Raw genomic sequence first — 17,124 nt, forward strand, 5'->3', positions numbered from 1 at the left:
TTTAGAGAGAATTTAAGAGCCACCGTGGCGCGCAGAGACAGCTGCGGCAACGGCTGGGCGCAGAAACAGCCCTGCTTTCCCGTTTCTCGTTTTATTCGAGGTTCGGTCGGCCGGCTGTCGCGAAGAAACTCCCCTTTCCTTTCCGAATTTACCTCCGGATCGGGAGGCGACCGTCGAATTTGCGTAATCCGCGAGCAAATCTCGCGCGGAACGAGCTCGCGAGTGACTCGAGCAGCTGGCGTCGCGGGTAGCGTCCGAAATCCCGAAAAGGCCAACCGGAAACCCGATCGCAGGGTTCCTCGTGCTCGCGGAAATGGAGGACGCGGCCGCCACCCGTTCTCCGGTGGTGATGGAAAATCGGTACGCGTCGAGGCGAGGAGTTCCCTCGATCGTCTCCGAGCCGAGTACCCGACGAGTTCCGTAGTCTTCGAGACCGTGTTATCGGTCGAAAGTGCCCGAGGCGGTATCTCGATACCTCCGCGGAGAGTTTCTCGAGCGGGTTTCGTTCACGGGGTGAGAACAAGCTACCCTATCTCCGACGCGTCGCGTCGAAACCTTCGAACCTCGAGGTCGTTAATTTCTTTCTTTTTTCGAAAGAAAATTTTAACCATCGTCGAGTCGATATCCATTGAGACGAAGGGGTTCGAGGATTCTCCCTCGCCGGAGAGGAGCGTCGAGGTAACGTCTCTTTCGGTTCGAGCGCCGCGGTAACCCTCTTTCCGAAGAATATTCCGTCGACGAGGTTACGACGGGCAAGGATCGAGAAGTATAAACGTTGTCCCGTCCCCGGTCGAGGGTCGTAACTCGGCCCGTGCGCCCGCGAGGCTTATCTCGATCGACGAATTCGCGACGGTGAAATCGAGTTCGTTCCCGATAGCGCGCATCATCGCCCACCCGGTATACGACGCGATTCCTCCGAGGATCGTCGAAAGTCTCTCAGGACTTTCGATCGGTGCTCGTCATCTCGCTACGATCCTCTCGGGGTCGCTTCGAGGAGCGCCCGTCGGGCCGGGCGAGTCGATAAGCCGCCACCGCCGCCGCCACCGCCGCCACCGCCGCCGCTGGGCATCCCCCTGCGAGGTCGCGATAAGCCGCTCTACGTACCGCATACTCGGTGCTACGTAGTTATCCATTATCTACGCGGAGACCGGCTACGACCGGAAGAGCGAAGAAGGCTCGAAGCCGCCGCGATCGACGCGGCCCGGACTTTCGACGAACTCGAGACCCTTCGAGACGTCTCGGCGCGACGCCACGCAGCCGAGAACTCGGAGCGGCTCGTCTCGAAACTCGATTCGATCTCGCGTCCGTCCTCGAGGAATCGTCGCGAGCGAGCGGGAACCCGGCTTCGGCTATCTCGAAGGAGAATTTTCCATCTCCGTCGGTGGTCCGCTCCCAGGCGCATGGATCTCCGTCGAATATCTCTCCGGCGAGCTGGCCGAAGAATTTCGAGGGTCGAAACTTTGACCGGGCATCGTTCGTTCTCCTCGCGATAACCGTGGTCTCGGATACGGGGTTTGCGCAACGGTTCCCCGGTTTTTCTTGCCGGTAGACCGTTCCCGCGATTAATAAAGTGCACGCGAGATAGTCACGGCCGGCGAGGAACCGTCCCGCTCTAACTTTGTAAAATTTCACGCCGCGAACACGACGGAGAAACGTTATTACGATCCATTTCGCGGAAGGAACTTTTTACCCGGTGGCTCGCGATCCCCGGTGCCGTGGCGCACGGAAAAGAAATTGCCCGGGCTACCACCGATAACCCGTATCCGTTCTTCGCGGCTATCGGCTCCGACGATGAAAGGAACCGTATCGTGTGTGCCCATTATCCCTCGCCTTCCGCGTTACGCTCGGTATCTTCCGAGCGCAGCCCTTCGGCCCAGGGTGCTCCGCTCCGAACGAACTTTCCACCGGTCTTACGGACTCGGTAAATTCCCTGCCCGACGAGTTAAGATTTCGCGTTCACCTCGTCGAGGAATACCCACCTTTCGCGTTTCGAACCGCGGGAGTAACGTTCCAACGAATATTCCGGTTTCGAATTTCCAGATTTGGAAAAGTTAACGCGGGACCGTCGTCCCGCGAGCGGGATCGAGCCTTTACGTTTCCAATTCCATTAACCGGGGAGAAACGGCACCCAATGCGTTCGCGAAAACACGTAGCCGGTCGCGCTTTCCTCGAACGCGTTACTCCAATTACGCGAGACCGGGAGAGAGACTCGTAGACGCGCTCGAGACTCTCGAGCGTGTCGCGAGTTCTGCACGATTCCGCGACGGTTCCTCTTGTCGCGGGGATCTCGCGGAACACGCGAAAGAAACGAGCCGAACCGTCGCGATAAGCCGACCGCCCCAAGGTACGTTGTCCCTTCGACGGATCGATCGCCGCGACACGAACGACACCGACCTGCTGTTCCCGACGACGACGACGACTCGGACGACTCGAACGACGTCGACGACGGATCCGACGACTACTCCCTGTCCCTCGAAAGACCGATGGCGAACCCCCAGGGAGGGACGACGGATGTTGATTTATTAAAAGCCCGTGGCCGATCGTAAGTCATCCGTCAGCGAGGCAACGGTGAATGGGAAATTGATCAGTACGAGCAACGTGGAAAGTTTCGGGCCCCGGTTTGGAAATACTTGCCGATTACGCGGCACTTAGGTAACGATGTCGCGGGGGATCGATAGGTAATTAACAGACGAGGCGACACGCCGAAGCGGGGAGATGTTTTAATCGCATCGGAGGTCGCGCGCGGCCGGTCCCCGGGATTAAAAAATAATTGGCCGCGCGGCGCGAGCCGGTAAAGGCGAGCACGGCGAACCGGAGCTTACCAGGGACGGTAAATCGTTCGAGCCGATGAATAATTACGGTGAGACCTCGAGATCGAGAAGAAACGGAGGAGGACCGGTAGCGATCGGAAACGGACAAGCGCGTATCCGTGACGCGTTAATCAAACGGACGAACGAGAATTATCGGCGGTTTCGCAGCCGACTCGGTGTCGAACGGATCCACCAATGGCGGTAATTACCCACCGGTAAATAGAATCGGTCGATTCGGGGACGAAATCGACACCCGGTACAAAGGAGGGGTTTAATTGTCGCCGCGACGGCGGAGCGGGGCCGTCGCGCGGATACACGTTCGTTGCGGAGCAATCAGCCGCTGGGAAGCATCGACGCGCGAACCTCCGCCGCGACGTAGCACGAGCGCGAGAGCGAGCGCGAGAGCGAGCGCGAAATCGTTCCACCGTTCGAACGAAGGAGCAAAGTGCATCCGCGGAGTGCAATCGAGGGTTTTCATAACGGCGCCGCTGACGCGAAATTGCGCGGTCGAGCATCGGCTGCTGGCGGCGCTTCGCGCTGAAAACGCTAACGAAATCAAACTACGATCCAGGGGAATTAATTTGCTTATTGTCCCGATGAAATTGACGCGAAACGAGCCCCGCGACGAGCGCGCTAATTGCGACCGGCGACGCGCGCCTCGTCGCCCCGACAACGACGATTCCATTTCTCACCCTTTGAACGCGACCGCGACCACGAGCGCGTGCACGCGTCGGTTTCGACAACGACGAACTTTGTTCGCTGGCTGGAAACACCATCGCGTCGCGGTGCGCGTCGTTCGAAAATCCGAAAAGTCGCGGCGCGCGCCAAAAATCAACAGGATGCTCCGAAAACGGGCGTACGTTCCAGTATCGCTCGAACGCGAAAAATATACAATTTATCGAAAAAAGAGTAAAACCGTTTCGTCGACCGTCGCGTCGTTACAATTTGCGCTCGTTGACCGTGCAACGTCCGCGATAAAATTTCCCTTTTTTCGGTTATCCGCGATCGCGACTCGCGTCCCGTCGACATCGACCGGCGCTCGAATCGGGAGACGATTCGTTTCGGCGTAGCGAAACGATAACGGACGTTGCGAACAAGGTCGCGATATCCAGAACGCGGCTTCGTTCGTCGGAGAAATCGTGCCGGAGGACGATACGCCGAAGAATAACGAAGATAATGGCGATAACGAGGAACTCGCGACCTCGACCGAACAACGAACGGTACGCCAAGATGGTAATTGCGGGGGAAAAATCCAACCGAGTGTGACGGACACTGCGGAATAACGGATAATTACCGTAAATGTATCCGACGTTGCTTAATTGATGCATGTTGGTAAAGATATTGACAAACGATCGCTAAATGGACGCTTAATGAACGACCGCCGCCGCCGCTGCTAAAAGCAACCCTCTCTTGCAACCGATGCAACGACCGAGAGGAATTCTCGCGGGTTTACGTCCGAGTAAGAGAAACATCGCGACGAGGAGCTCGCGCCGGTCGACTCGTTCTTCGTTCGATTCGCCTTCTCGATGATTCGAACGCGATCGAATTCCCGCGATACTTTAACGAACAACGTACCGTGTTTGCCGAGCGATACCGAGCTACGGTTCGATATCGAGGCGCGATTGATTCCGTCCGATACAGCCGCGGGTAAATTATAGCCCCGAGTTTCTGGGACAACCGGCGTGCGCGGGCCGCGTGGGTTAGTTTTTGGTCGAGAATTCGCGAAAATGGTAGCCGCATCGAGCATCCCCGCGCGATGGTTAATTCATACGCAAGCTCGAAAATACTATCCGACCGGCGCAAACGTTACTCGGGACCGTAAACCGAAATCCTCTCCGGCGCGGTATCGAGGCGGTGCGCTTCGCCGGACGTTTCGGATATCGGTCGATCGATCGACTTTCATCGAGCTCGTTTCTCGCGAACAACCGAGGGAAATTCGAGCGAGAAATTAGAAACACCGCTGGTTCGCGAGAGGGCCGAGCTATCGTCGTTCAAAGATTTATCCGTACGGGGGATACGGTGGCTCTTCGCTGGAACGTTCCCGCTCCGGAAATCGGTAACTTGGAGCGATCGGGTCGAGTATCGGCTCGCGAACGCGGCGATATTTAATTCGCGTCGAGCGAACGGGAGCAAGCGGAATCGAGGAGCGCGGGCGCAGAGGAGGTTCGCGATGCTCGCGTCCTCGAGACGGATCGCGAGGAGCGATAACCCGTCGGTCTCGGAGGAGTCGGCGTCTGGTCCGGAATACGCAAGGCGAGAGTCGAGGCTGCGAATTGAATGGGAAATTGATGGGCTTCGCCCTGTCGGCCGTGTACGCGGCGTATATCCGCCATAGAGCCCCCGCTAGATTCCGTTGTGTCCCGCTCGTGTATACAGCCTGTACCTCGGAACGTCCCGACGCTTCCCCACCCCGTCGGCATTCAGTTCCGACGGTACACGCGACGTGTTCCCCGCCGCATAGAGAACGTCGTGGGTAGCCGGCGGTCTGCGTGTACAGCTGCGGGCGGCCGACGCTCCGTTTGGACCGGTGTTTACCCATGCTGACCGCTTGAATATGTATCGTCCGGCTGCGCTTTGATTGTACGCCCTCGCATTTGCATACGGAAGTGTCCGGACCGCGCGAGCCGCCCCAAGACGCAACAGTCGGACCCGAGAACGCTCGACGGACCCCTGGCTGCGTTTTCCCTTCCGCTTCGCTGGCTTTCGAGCGTTACGGAGAGGACCGAGCGAAAGACCGGGTACTCGGGGTAAGAGAAATTCGGTAACGTCGACGCGGCTACCGCGAGCGTGTAACTTTCGAAACCGTGTCGTTCGACTCGTCCGTAAATTCCCGTTTCGAATCGACGCGCGGAGCGTCGGCTTTGCCCCGTCCGTCGGAGAGATCGCGGATCGAGCGCGCGTCAAAGTCGCGCCAAGTTCGAGCTCGCCCCGCCGGCGATTATCCCGCGAGCCTCGTCTCGAACCTCGCGACGAGACGTTTCTGCGCGAAACTCGAAGCTGCGTTCCCCGAGACGGGCGAGGATCGTGTTCGAGGAAGTTGCGAACGCGGCTGGAACGTGTACGCGCGGTTCTTCGACGACGATACGTGTACGCTCGAACGTTCGAGACGCGCAACACGGTTCGAAGGAAACTTTGTTCGCCACTTGTTGCGCGGTAACGTCTCTCCCCTCCTGACCATGTTGCGCAACAAAGTTCCGTCGCGAGACTTTGTTGCACCGTTGGCTGCAGCGAGCCGAAACCGTTGCCGGACAGAGTCGTTCCCAACGCCCGAGAGAGGACTCGTATCCGCTCGAAAGCAGAGTTCTCGAAAACCTCGACAACTTCCCCTCGAAGCGACCCTCTTCGCTACCGACGAGGAAACAATTACGCCTTCGCCGAAACGTTCTCCCCTTTTACCACCGGCGAATATTCCCTCCGGCCGCGCGTTTCCACCAAACTTTTAATACGCGCCGTTCCGTACGCCGCCCCGTAATGCAAATCCGTGTAACGGTCCAACGGCGCGCAAAGCTGCGTTTGACGGCGCGCGATTATCCCTCGATTCGTACGAATGCCAGCGATTAAACCGGGCGTCGGTTTACCTCCGAACGAACAATCGAACCAGCTCGAGCGAAATATTGTAATCGCTCGTCGATGCTCGGGGCGTCGATCTTCCGCGCGGTCTCGAGGCCGTTACCGACGACTCTATCGACGACTCCACGGAACGACGAAAAGAACCGAGGTTCTCGACCCCGAGTCGATCGAATCGCGACCACGGATCCTCGTAGATTTTTCTTACCGAACGGAGGGTTACGAACGGACGTGGGAAACGGAAGTCCACGGAAGAACCCTTCGACGAAACTCCGAAGACCTCTTCACCGGCGATCCTCCACTCCCGACGGCGAGAGTGATTTCTGGGGTCAGCGATTCGCTCCACCGAGACGAAGACCCGTCCATTCCCCGACCGAGTAAATATTTCATCCCGACGAAACCTCTGCCCGCGGTTCGCGTTTTCACCTTCCCGGCGTCTCCGACTCTTCCTCGGTCCTCGGTTTACTTTCCGAGGAAACGATCCTCGCGTCCGCGTCGAGAGTCTCCCCGCGTCCAACGACCATTCTCCATCGTTCGACGAAAGTTCGGCGCCGGAGGACCGGTCGAAAAAATCCTCCGCGATCGACGTCGCGCCCTAACCCCGCGAAAACCTGCCGCTAATTTCGAAGTTGGCCGCGAAACCACCGGGTGGGATCTCCGAGTAGGCGCGTCGGACGATCGCGAGCACGGCCGAAAGACGGGAAGTTTCGCGTCGTCTGGCATAGTTCGACGCCGCGGTACGCGGAGGCGCGTAGAATCTTTAGAATGGCGCGCGACAGGAAGCTCGAGGGAGTTTCGCCTCGGAGCGGAAACACCGCGGTCGACGGGGAAACTTTGAACGACGTTTGCCCGCGCGACGGTGCATCGGGACGGACCACGGAGAGGACGCGAGCTCGGCGGACCGCTATCTTCTACGCGAAAATAATACGGTGACCGCGAACCGCGAGAGAGAACGAGCAACGACGAGCGAGTCGATATCGTCGAACCCCCGCGACGCTCGACGAGGAACAACGAGGTTACGGGGGAAAGAAATTAGCGTCGACGAATCGCTGCGGAATCGGCGAACGATAAGAACGGGGTGCGTCAGAGTTCCGCGACTCGCGGCCGGAGAGTATTAAAGTAAACTCGCCGAGTCGTTGGAAGTTTCGCCCGTTCCCGGGATCGTCGCGTAACTCGCGCTCGCGCGGCAGTTTGATACGTTAATCCGTTAAATTGGAGAATTTATCGGGTCGAAAGTTGGTTTAATCTCGACCCGACGTAGACGACGCGAGCAGCCGAGTCGCGCGCGTGGCCGGGCGTTGCGCCGCGCGCACCGAGACGGATACGAAGTCGAGGGAGAACAGGAGAGCGAGATACGCCGAGCGACGAGACGACGAAAGACGGAGAGAGAAAGAGAGAGAGAGAGGCAGAGTGCGCGTTTCGAGAACCGTAAAGCGACGAGACGCGAGCTGCTCGGGAGTTATCCTCGACGTCTTGCCGCGCTCGAGGCTCGTCAAGGTAAACCGACTCCGTGAATTAATTAGTCGACAAACGAGCGAACAACCGCGCTGGCTAGTTGGAGGCGGGAACGGGCGTCGGCGCGTGCCATACCGTGGAAAACGACGACGATCCTGGTACCCGAATACGAGCGAACGAGACGCGCCACCGGACTCGAACGATCCGACTTCGACGACGTTCTCTCGGCCGTCGAGGATCCACGAATCCTCGACGACTCGGAACGAATTTCATCGGGGTCCATTCGCGAGACAAAATAGTTAACCGTCGACGAATCCTCCCCCGTTTCGACTCTCGACGATACCGACCGAACTCGAAGGGGAGCGACTTTGAACCGCGCGCGAGGGGAAAAGCCGAACGATGGAAGACGAGCGGAGAAACCCGGTGCCGCAAAGTTTCGCGAAACCGAGAGACTCCGGGTGGCTCGAGGGACGCCGGGGGGTTACGTTTATTGGAACTCGGAGCTACCGTCGGTCCCTCGAGATCGAACAGCGGTGAATAATACAGCCCGATACGCATCCCCTGTTCCCCGTCGCGGCGATACCGTCCGATTCCGTTCCGCGAACGCGGTGACCGAAGGGGAATGGAAGAAAAAAGTCAGCGAACGCGGAACGAGGATACGTAAATATAAATCCGGCAAATGAGAGACGGGGCGGTGCGGTGCGGTGCGGTGCGGAAAAGTCGAAGATAAAGGAAGTTCGGAGTGCTCGCCGGATACGGGCGAGCAAAGTTTTCGAGAGCTTTCCGACGGCACCCCCGGGAATCGAGCCACGCGCGCGATGCTCGAGACTCCGCGCGGTTCACGGGGAGCACGGATCCTCGTAATATTTCTCGAAATCCTTCAAAATTCCGCTCGGCTCCCCGCGCCACGCGGGTTTCCACCCCTGGCTACCGCGGGATTTACGAAGAGAGCTTCCGCGGGAATCGTTCGGCACTGTCGCCATTCGTCACCGGGCAAATCCCTCGTTCGCGGTTTACAATTACGGGAGACGAATCGATCCGATCGGGGCTCGCGTCGCCGGAAAAATAATTGCCGTTTTATCGTGCGACCGTGCGCGTAAATCGACGCCCCCTGCCCCGTAGATGGAGTTCCGCGGACGACGATTCCTTCGTACCCCGAAACGAATCGGAAACTCACCGACCGCCCCGAGATTCTATCGTATCGCCGTACCGTAAGACACGGGAGACCTTGTAACGAATGGCTCGTACACTCGCTGCTAGTCGAAGAAATATATTCGGTTCGCTTCGAAAGAGAGAGAGAGAGAACAGGGGACTGAAATCTCCGCGAGCTCCAGCGCTGGAAGTCCTCGTCCCGGGGACGAACTTTGAACGCTTTTCCAACGATACGTTCCGAATCGTTTTCGTCCTCGATATCGACGAGATCGCGTTTCTTTTCGAACTCGAAAAGGGGACGATCGAGACCGAGAGAGACCGAGCAACAACGAGCGAACCGAACTATCGCGCTCGACGCTCGAAACTCGGGACCGACGGATGCGGTATAAACGTTCTTTTACGTTTCTCGCGACGACTCGTCTAGAGAGAGGTCACCCGACGAAGATGCGCCCAAACTCGACCGGGTTTTCGATACATTTTTTCCTCGGAACCAGCGTTCACGCGCAACGAGAATCGGCGTCGATCCGGATCTTCCGGTATCGCCGCACGGATTCCTCGAACAACGTCGACGTCGGAAAAATTGATCACTTTCGACCGATAACGAATCTGTCCCGCCGAGAGAATGCTTCGATACCTTCCTCGATACTCGTCAACCGGTCGAATAAACCGCAGGCGACGATAATACCGCGCCAGACATCGGTAACAATTTATCCAATGAACACATCCTGTTATCTCGTCCGCGCTCTCCACCGGACACTTCCCCCCGTGTCGGCCGACCGAGTAATAGCTGTATCGAGTAACGCGTACTCGCTCTCTGGCTCGATACCGTGCAAGGCGATCGTTTCTCCGCGAAGAAGCTGGCTTCGGTCGTCGTTTATACGATACGGCGATAACCGCTCCGTCGACCTTGAGCGAACGATACCGCGTTTTTTCGAACCGTACGAGAAACGGGTTCCGTGAGAGGAGAAATAATCTCCTAGCGATAATCCGTTCACCGACGAGAGCGGAAAAGATCGAATCCATCGTCCGGAGGAATCGACGCGCGCGACGAAAAGTCGTCGCTGTGAACGCGGAAGTCGTTTCTCGATTAAACGGAACGGACCGCGATATTCGAGCCACGTATCGCGTCGGCCTCGGTTCGGCTTCGATCTTCACGGGCTGGGCTCGCTCGGCTACCCTACGGCCCGTTGTAACTCCCTTTCGTCCCCTAAATTGTCACGCGTCCCCTAAATCGTCGCGGTTAGGGCGGTCCGCTGTCCAGGCGATGTAAACGCTTAGCATACACCCTCGGTTATACGATGGAAGTTAATGGAAGTAAATAACTTCCGGATCGATATCGTTCGTTTCGCGCGCTTACGAGTTCCAGGCCCCTTGTAAATTTTCGGTAGCGGTGAAATACGATCGCGGCGTTCGGTGCTCGACGATCGATCGATCGACGGAACGATCCACGTACGTTCGAAAGGTATCCGGTGAGCGTTCGCGTCGCGAAGTCGGTTCGGTCGCTCCACCTGTTAACACCGCGTTGCGCAAAGACAACAGCCGGTAGGATTATCACCGAGCGTGGCCATCGACCGCGCTCAGCATCGCATCTGGCGTTAGAGGCGTACCGTTCTCGGTGCCTGCACCGGCTGTCGCCTCGACCAACGCATCGGGACAGTTGCCTCGATCGGTTTCGTCCGAGACGAGGGATGTTCGCGACGCGCGAGACGACTTCCTCGAAACTTGGAGGATCGAGAAGGTTCGCGCTTTCGGAGGAGATCGGTGCGATGCTCGAAACGAAAGGAAAAGGCAACGGGTCGCAACGCGAGAATCTCGATCGATTCGGCGATCGTTCGAACGATCGGTGAAACTCCCGTTCGGTGCGTGCTCGCTACGTAACCCCGTTTGTACGACGACCGAGCGTTTGTACGCGGTACGCGGTACGTAGTCGGTCGTCAGACGGCACTGTTCGATAATACAAAGCCCCGTACTGCAGCCGGCTCTCCGTCCAGCGGCGCAATCAGTACGAACAATCGGTTTGCGGAATGGCCGCCGCTGGACACAATCGGCGTCTTCCGCCGATTCAACGGCTTAAAATACGATTATAATTCCCTTTTGTCTCCTAAATCGTCCTGTCGCGCGCGTATCTTCCGATGGGAGAGGGAGGTAGGGTTTCCGTCGGGTTTCGTCGCGACAACGCGCGCTCGATCCGGTCGGTCGTCGCGCAGCGCGTCGAAACGACCGTAATATTCCGAGCGGGCGGTCAATGTTCCGCGGAGCCACGGGGGCCGCAGCCGCAACATCTGCGGAAAAAGAGAGCCACTTGGAACCTGCTGGCTTTTCCGGCTCGGAACACCGAGTCCTACTTGGCCGCAGGCGTAACCGTTCCCTCTCTCCGGCCGGTCGCGGCATCGAGGGCCTCTGTCTCTCTTTCGAGGGCGAGCGGTGTCGTTTCATTTTTCCGCATATTTTTCGCGCGCTCCCCTCGCTTCATAGAACATTCCGGGCTTCTTAGTTCCTCGCGTTACCGGGACTCTCTTTTATCCAGTTTCTTCCGCGTCTCTTACTTTTTGCCCGAGCTCGAGTAGACCGGGGGCCGAAGATGTTGACTTTAAAGCGCGGAAAGTGCTCCACGGATCGACTTCCCTCCTCGGTAAGGTTCGCGGAGCGTTGGGAGGATCGGGTGGATCTCGCGACTGTAAGAAACCGTTCCGCGGATCGTAACGCGCGACCGCGAGGGAATTTTTTGCGCGCGGAAATTCGCCGTGAGAGTTATCGTCGACCGAGGGATAAAGTCGTTGGTCGTTCGGCGCGTGGAAATATCCCTAATTGAAACGGCACGGCACGGTTCAGCTCGGCTCGGCTCGGCTCGCGTGGTTCCCTTCGACGAAGGACGGTCACCGGCCGCGCGCGCTGTCTCTCCATCTTCCTGTCCACCTTCCGCCCCGTGCCTCCCGTGTCCCTGATTTGATTACCATTCGCACACACCTCCGCTCTCCGTCCCCGATCTCGTCGCTTATCGCTCTCCCAACTCCACCCTGCGGCCACTGTACACACAGCCCTCTTTATCCGTCCGCTGATCCCTTTCGTTGTCTCTGTCTTTCGTGCTCTCTGCGGTCGGTGTACAGGCAGGTTTCGCTCGGTGGCCGATCCGTCCGTTTCGTTTCGGGTACGGTCGGCTCGCGGTTCCCCGTCGGTCTTTTCGGTCTCTATCGATCCCCTCCTGGCCTCCGTTGCGCCATCGATTCGGTGCCCCCGGTCGATTTCGATCTCTTTCGTAGTTTTTGCCGCGGGTTCGGTGTTGTTCGCGCGAAGGTTTCTCCCGTCGGTTCGATAACCGAACGGATCGTCCGTTCTGGGAGAAATCGCGCTCGAGTAGGGCTCGCTCGACGGAAAGTCGATAGTTCGCGAGCGGTCCTCGGTGGGCCGAGGGTACGGGCGGTGAGCGAGGACCGGTCACCGGTCACCGGTCACGGTCGGTCCCTTTGCAGCTTTGTCTCTCCCTCGCATCGGATATTATACACGGGATAATATGTCCAGCGGGCCGGGGCTCTTCCGTATCTGTCCGCACACTCGCGCGAGCGGTCAACGTCACAAACCCGGCGGACGTCGGCCAGCCGGCGAGCGATTCAATACCCGGCGTCATCGCGTTGATACGCTCAAAGCCTCGTTCCGCGGCGTGCACGATCGCCGGGTATCGTCGAGCGTCATCGAACCGTGACGGGTTTAGAATCGGTTTCGGCTAATCGTGCTTCGCGTATGGACCGCTGTCGTCCGCCTCCCAACTCCCATCTCCCACCTCCCATCTCCTACCTCCCACATCTCCCCCCACTCCGGTCAATACGGTTTTCATGGATCGGCACATACCGCTAATTAGTATTCCGTGCCTCCGTCGTTCAATGGTATCGCGGCATCGTTTCTCTCGAAAAGCTGGCAAACAGTGCGTCGCCGAACCGGTCGAAAGCGAGATTATCGCGAGCCGCGTTCGAAACGGGGCCAGGACCGTGGGTCCGGCTCGATCCGTTAACATCGGAACGACGAACGAACAGTGAAAGCGGTAGGGATCGTCCGAGCGGCCGCATCGGGATTCAAAACTTCGCAAAGGGTGCTCATCGGAGCCGGGCCGATCGCTCCCTTTGGCAAAGCCTCGGCCGGGTGACGCGGGGAATGGCCTCGACGATGACGGGCGTTATCTCGCGATGAAACATTCTCGCGCAGCGAATTTAACGTCGCCCCCGGGGGCTGTCGGGTCCTTTGTACGCGTAGGTGCGCGTTAATGGCGACATATTTTTCGGGACGGTCCATGACCAGATAGCGCGACGCTGTCCGGCTTTCGCAGAATTTATGCCCGAGTCAAGGACCGAATGGAACCTCGACGCGAATGTACCGGGGGCTTGCGAGGAAACGCGATATTCGGCTCGCTGATTTGGCTTAAATTTTGCGCCTAATTAACGAACCACGTACGCCAAGAGGGCTTCCGCGTAGTTATAATACCCGAAGCGGTTCGGAACGTCGAACCCCGAACCGAACGCCGAGTTTTTCTTCACCGTGGATCGTTTCGTCGACGCGTCGACCCTTTCGAGGATCGTTCGCATTGTTCGAGCAAACGGAATTTCCAACGAACGTCGATCTCCAATTGCCGTAAAATAATCCACCGAATCGACCAACGATGCGCCCCTCGACGAAGAAGAACACTCCCTCGGTCGCGCGACCTCTTCCTCTTCCGCCTCCTCCCGTGTGAAACAAAAATTTCGCGTCCGGTCGGTTTCTTCGTTTTACACCCCTGCGCGTAGTAATCTACTAAAAGCACGGAGAGCGCGGTACACATTTTTACGGCGCGATATCGCATAAATTTCGCAGGTACTCGAAACATTGAACGGCAATTTTTTCTCGGCCGGGACGCGTCGGAAAAATTATAAACGCCGGTTATACGTCACGATTAAGCGCGCGCACCGACGCTACGGAACGACGGACACGGCGTCGAGCGTGTAATCGCGATCTCGTCGTAATCGCGGACTCGCGGATATTTGTTTCAATAAGAACGCGAAACCCGGCCCTCGTAAATTCCGCGAGCACCGAGCGTGCACAGCGATATCGGGCCAGAGAAATTGAATTAATACGCGGCGCTCGAACGCGCGTTGCGCGCCCAGAAACGATCGGCGTTCGTTCGTTCGTTCGTTCGTTCGTTCGTTTGTTCATCGATGTGATTCACGAGGATGCGCGCGGCTCGCCGATCGATGCTTGCCCGCGAATTCGGAACTCGCGCCCCTCGCGAATCGCCCGTTTTAACGAGCGTTTTATGAAATTCGCTCCGCGTTTATCGAGGGGACGCGAACGGGCGTGTCTTATCGCTCGCGACGAAAACACGTACACGCGTCCCTGGAGCGTCTCGATGGGACGACGGTTCGTAAAACCGCTCGAGTGGGCTCCGAGGCTACCACCGACGCCGTGCAAGGAGATTCCGCGTACGAAAATAAAAACGGCAGCGGCGAAGTAAAACGTCTGCGCGCTCGTTTCCGGTGAACGTCGACCGCGAAGTCTCGCGCGCGCGACTTACCGAAATTCGCTCGGACGCGGATTCGAAGGTGTTTTTTTCGCGATCCTAGGATCGAGAGACCGGGAAATTCGTCCTCCGTTTTCCCAGCGGTGCCCCGGCGAGATTTCTCGTCCGAATTTTCCGTTTCATTAACCGCGGCTCGCCGCGCTCGGGCATTAACGGGTCCGCGCTCGCGTATTTGCGCGGCGTGGTAATTAAGAGCTAATTAAAAATACCCGGGACCCGGCGATCGGTAAATAATCGGGGGAACGAAAGCTGCCGCGTGGCAAGATAAATCGAACGCCTATCTCTCGATCGTATAATGTATCCCGGATTTAAGCGGCGGCCGCTAATTGCGCACGGTATTCCGGAACCATTTAAATTGGTTCACCGCGACAGATCTAATCGCTCCGGCCGTCCGTTTGGCCCGGCCAATCCCTCCCACCGTGCCCTTCCGCAACCCCGACCCCAGCCACCACCCCCTACCACCCCCCCCCCCCTCGGTGGCAATTCTTTTCCCTCGGTTCGACTTTACCCCCGCCCAATCGGAATCGGACGCTCCTGGTGCACGCGTTGCCGTCGACACCAGGAATTTTTCATCCGACGACGAGAAATTCGTCGACGTCCCGAGAGTTCATTGCGAACGCTCGCCCGGCGAACGATCACGGTCGATTTTCGCGACGAAAGAATTTTAATTATACCGGCCGACGTTTCCGAACCGACCGCTTTTCCGATTTCTCCGTATCGTCGGTCCGCGAAATCCTTCGGCCATCTTATTTTACGGCGGTCGTTCGTTACACGGGAAGAAAGATCGACGTCGCGTCACCGGGTGTCCGAGTCTCGTAAGCGGGCGAAAAATGGCCCGTTACGCGAAGCGATAACTTCCACCGGTTCGTTATTCGCGAAACGACGCTCGGTCCGGTTGCGCGATCCGCGTCTCGTTTAAACCGTGCACCGTCGATGACGCATTCGCGAAAAATCCGAACGAAGCGATTCGAGCACGGACGATTAACAAAATGGAAGAAATCCGTTTGGAAAGTCAGCCGGAGGAGAGCGCGGATTAACGAGCTCGGGGAGTCGCGGTCGCGAGGACCGATCGGTTCCCGAAACTTTCTTCTTATTGGGAAACTTATCGATCGGACGGTGGTAAAGAAGAGAGAGAGAGAGAGAGAGAGAGAGAAGAAAAAAAAAAGCGCGGGGACCGAGGACTCGAGGAAAAAGATGGACAACGAGGAAAGGGGAACTAATTTGCCGGGTGGCACTCGAGGAGGAGCTATTACCCCGAAGCTTCGAGGGGAAACTTACGGAATCTTAGAGGGTGCTCGAGCGCTACCTTAATAAGCGCCTTAACATCCCGTCTATAAATTTTAAGCGATGTAAAATTAGCGCGAGCCCAATGCCCGCCGTTGCCTGCCGTCCCAGGTTTCGAGCCCTATTTCTCTCCTTCGGCGCCCGGCCACCCCTTCGTCGTCGATCGCGTTCCATCGAACTCCCTCGAATAATAGGTTTCAACCTGCTACCGATCCGACGGCTATCGCGTCGGTTTGTACGTCCTTCGATCCACGAGCCGACACCCCTCCTCCGCTCTTTCGCCCATCCGTCCGGCATAGTCGTTATTAACCGGTATTCCGTCGGGAGTCGGGAGATAATTCGAGTCCGAGCACGCGAACGAAATTGGGTCTTGCTTCGATACCGATCCGGAGACGACCGAGCGAAACTGGGCCGAAGGGTAATCGACGACGATCCTCGAACTTTGGGACGGCTTCGCGCCGCGTTTTTCATCACCGCGTTTGCCCCGTCCTTTGTATCGTACAGCGTTTCATCGATTCGTCGTCCGTTCGAGCGTCGGAATCTCGTAGAATTCCGTTTAGAGGCTTTCCTCGTCTCGGGTGGGAATCCGATTCTTTTTTAGGAACGGTCCGATCGCCGGGATTGCAAACCGTACCGTGCGTTTCGAAAAGAAAATTCAACGAGCGCGTTCCCGGCCGTCGAAACGGACCGTCGAATCGAACGAAAAGGACGATCGCGAACGCGCCAGGACGAAGAAGAAAATCCCGAGGAAATGTTCGGAGCGGATCGCGTTCGATATTTTCCAGGTTCTTGGATCGCGTAAGGGGAATTTTCGCGCGATACCGGGCGTCCACGCGAGAAAACCGTGTTCCAGCATCGTCGGGTGAATCGGACGGCCTCGACGTCGAAACAGGCATCCGGGTTCACGGTTCGCGTCGGATAATCGCTCTCGAACGTCTCGAGCGCGGGCGAACCGGCACAATACGCGGTGGAGATAGGTCGACCATGCGGGGAGCATAATTTTCGGTCCGACAGGCCAGCCAATTCGGTTTCAGCCGGCCGAGCGAAATTGAATCCGAACCAGCGACGACGATCGCAGGGGTGCATCGAAGCGGCGGTCGTCGACCGTCTCTCGACCGTCTCTCGACCGTCTCTCGGCGGTTCGCCTTTCAGCGTGGCGCGCTTCCGATGTAAACGCGCGACCGATTTTCGGCCGGAGCGAAGGGTGAGGAAACGACGCGAGAAATCGGCGGAGGAGCCTCGTACAACGCGCACGGAACAATGCCCGGGGGAAGAAAGGAACCGAGGAAAGAAAGGGCGATCGTGGACGTCACG

The 17,124-nt window shown here is 57.8% G+C and overlaps 1 protein-coding gene across 6 annotated transcripts in view; it reads left to right on the forward strand.

Annotated features, from left to right (window-relative positions):
• Tmtc2 (Transmembrane O-mannosyltransferase targeting cadherins 2) overlaps positions 1-17,124 on the forward strand; it is a 168,385-nt gene that overhangs the window by 85,419 nt on the left and 65,842 nt on the right. The window lies entirely within an intron of this gene.

This window comes from Ptiloglossa arizonensis, chromosome 8, assembly GCF_051014685.1.
Source record: "Ptiloglossa arizonensis isolate GNS036 chromosome 8, iyPtiAriz1_principal, whole genome shotgun sequence".
Classification (NCBI taxonomy): domain Eukaryota; kingdom Metazoa; phylum Arthropoda; class Insecta; order Hymenoptera; family Colletidae; genus Ptiloglossa; species Ptiloglossa arizonensis.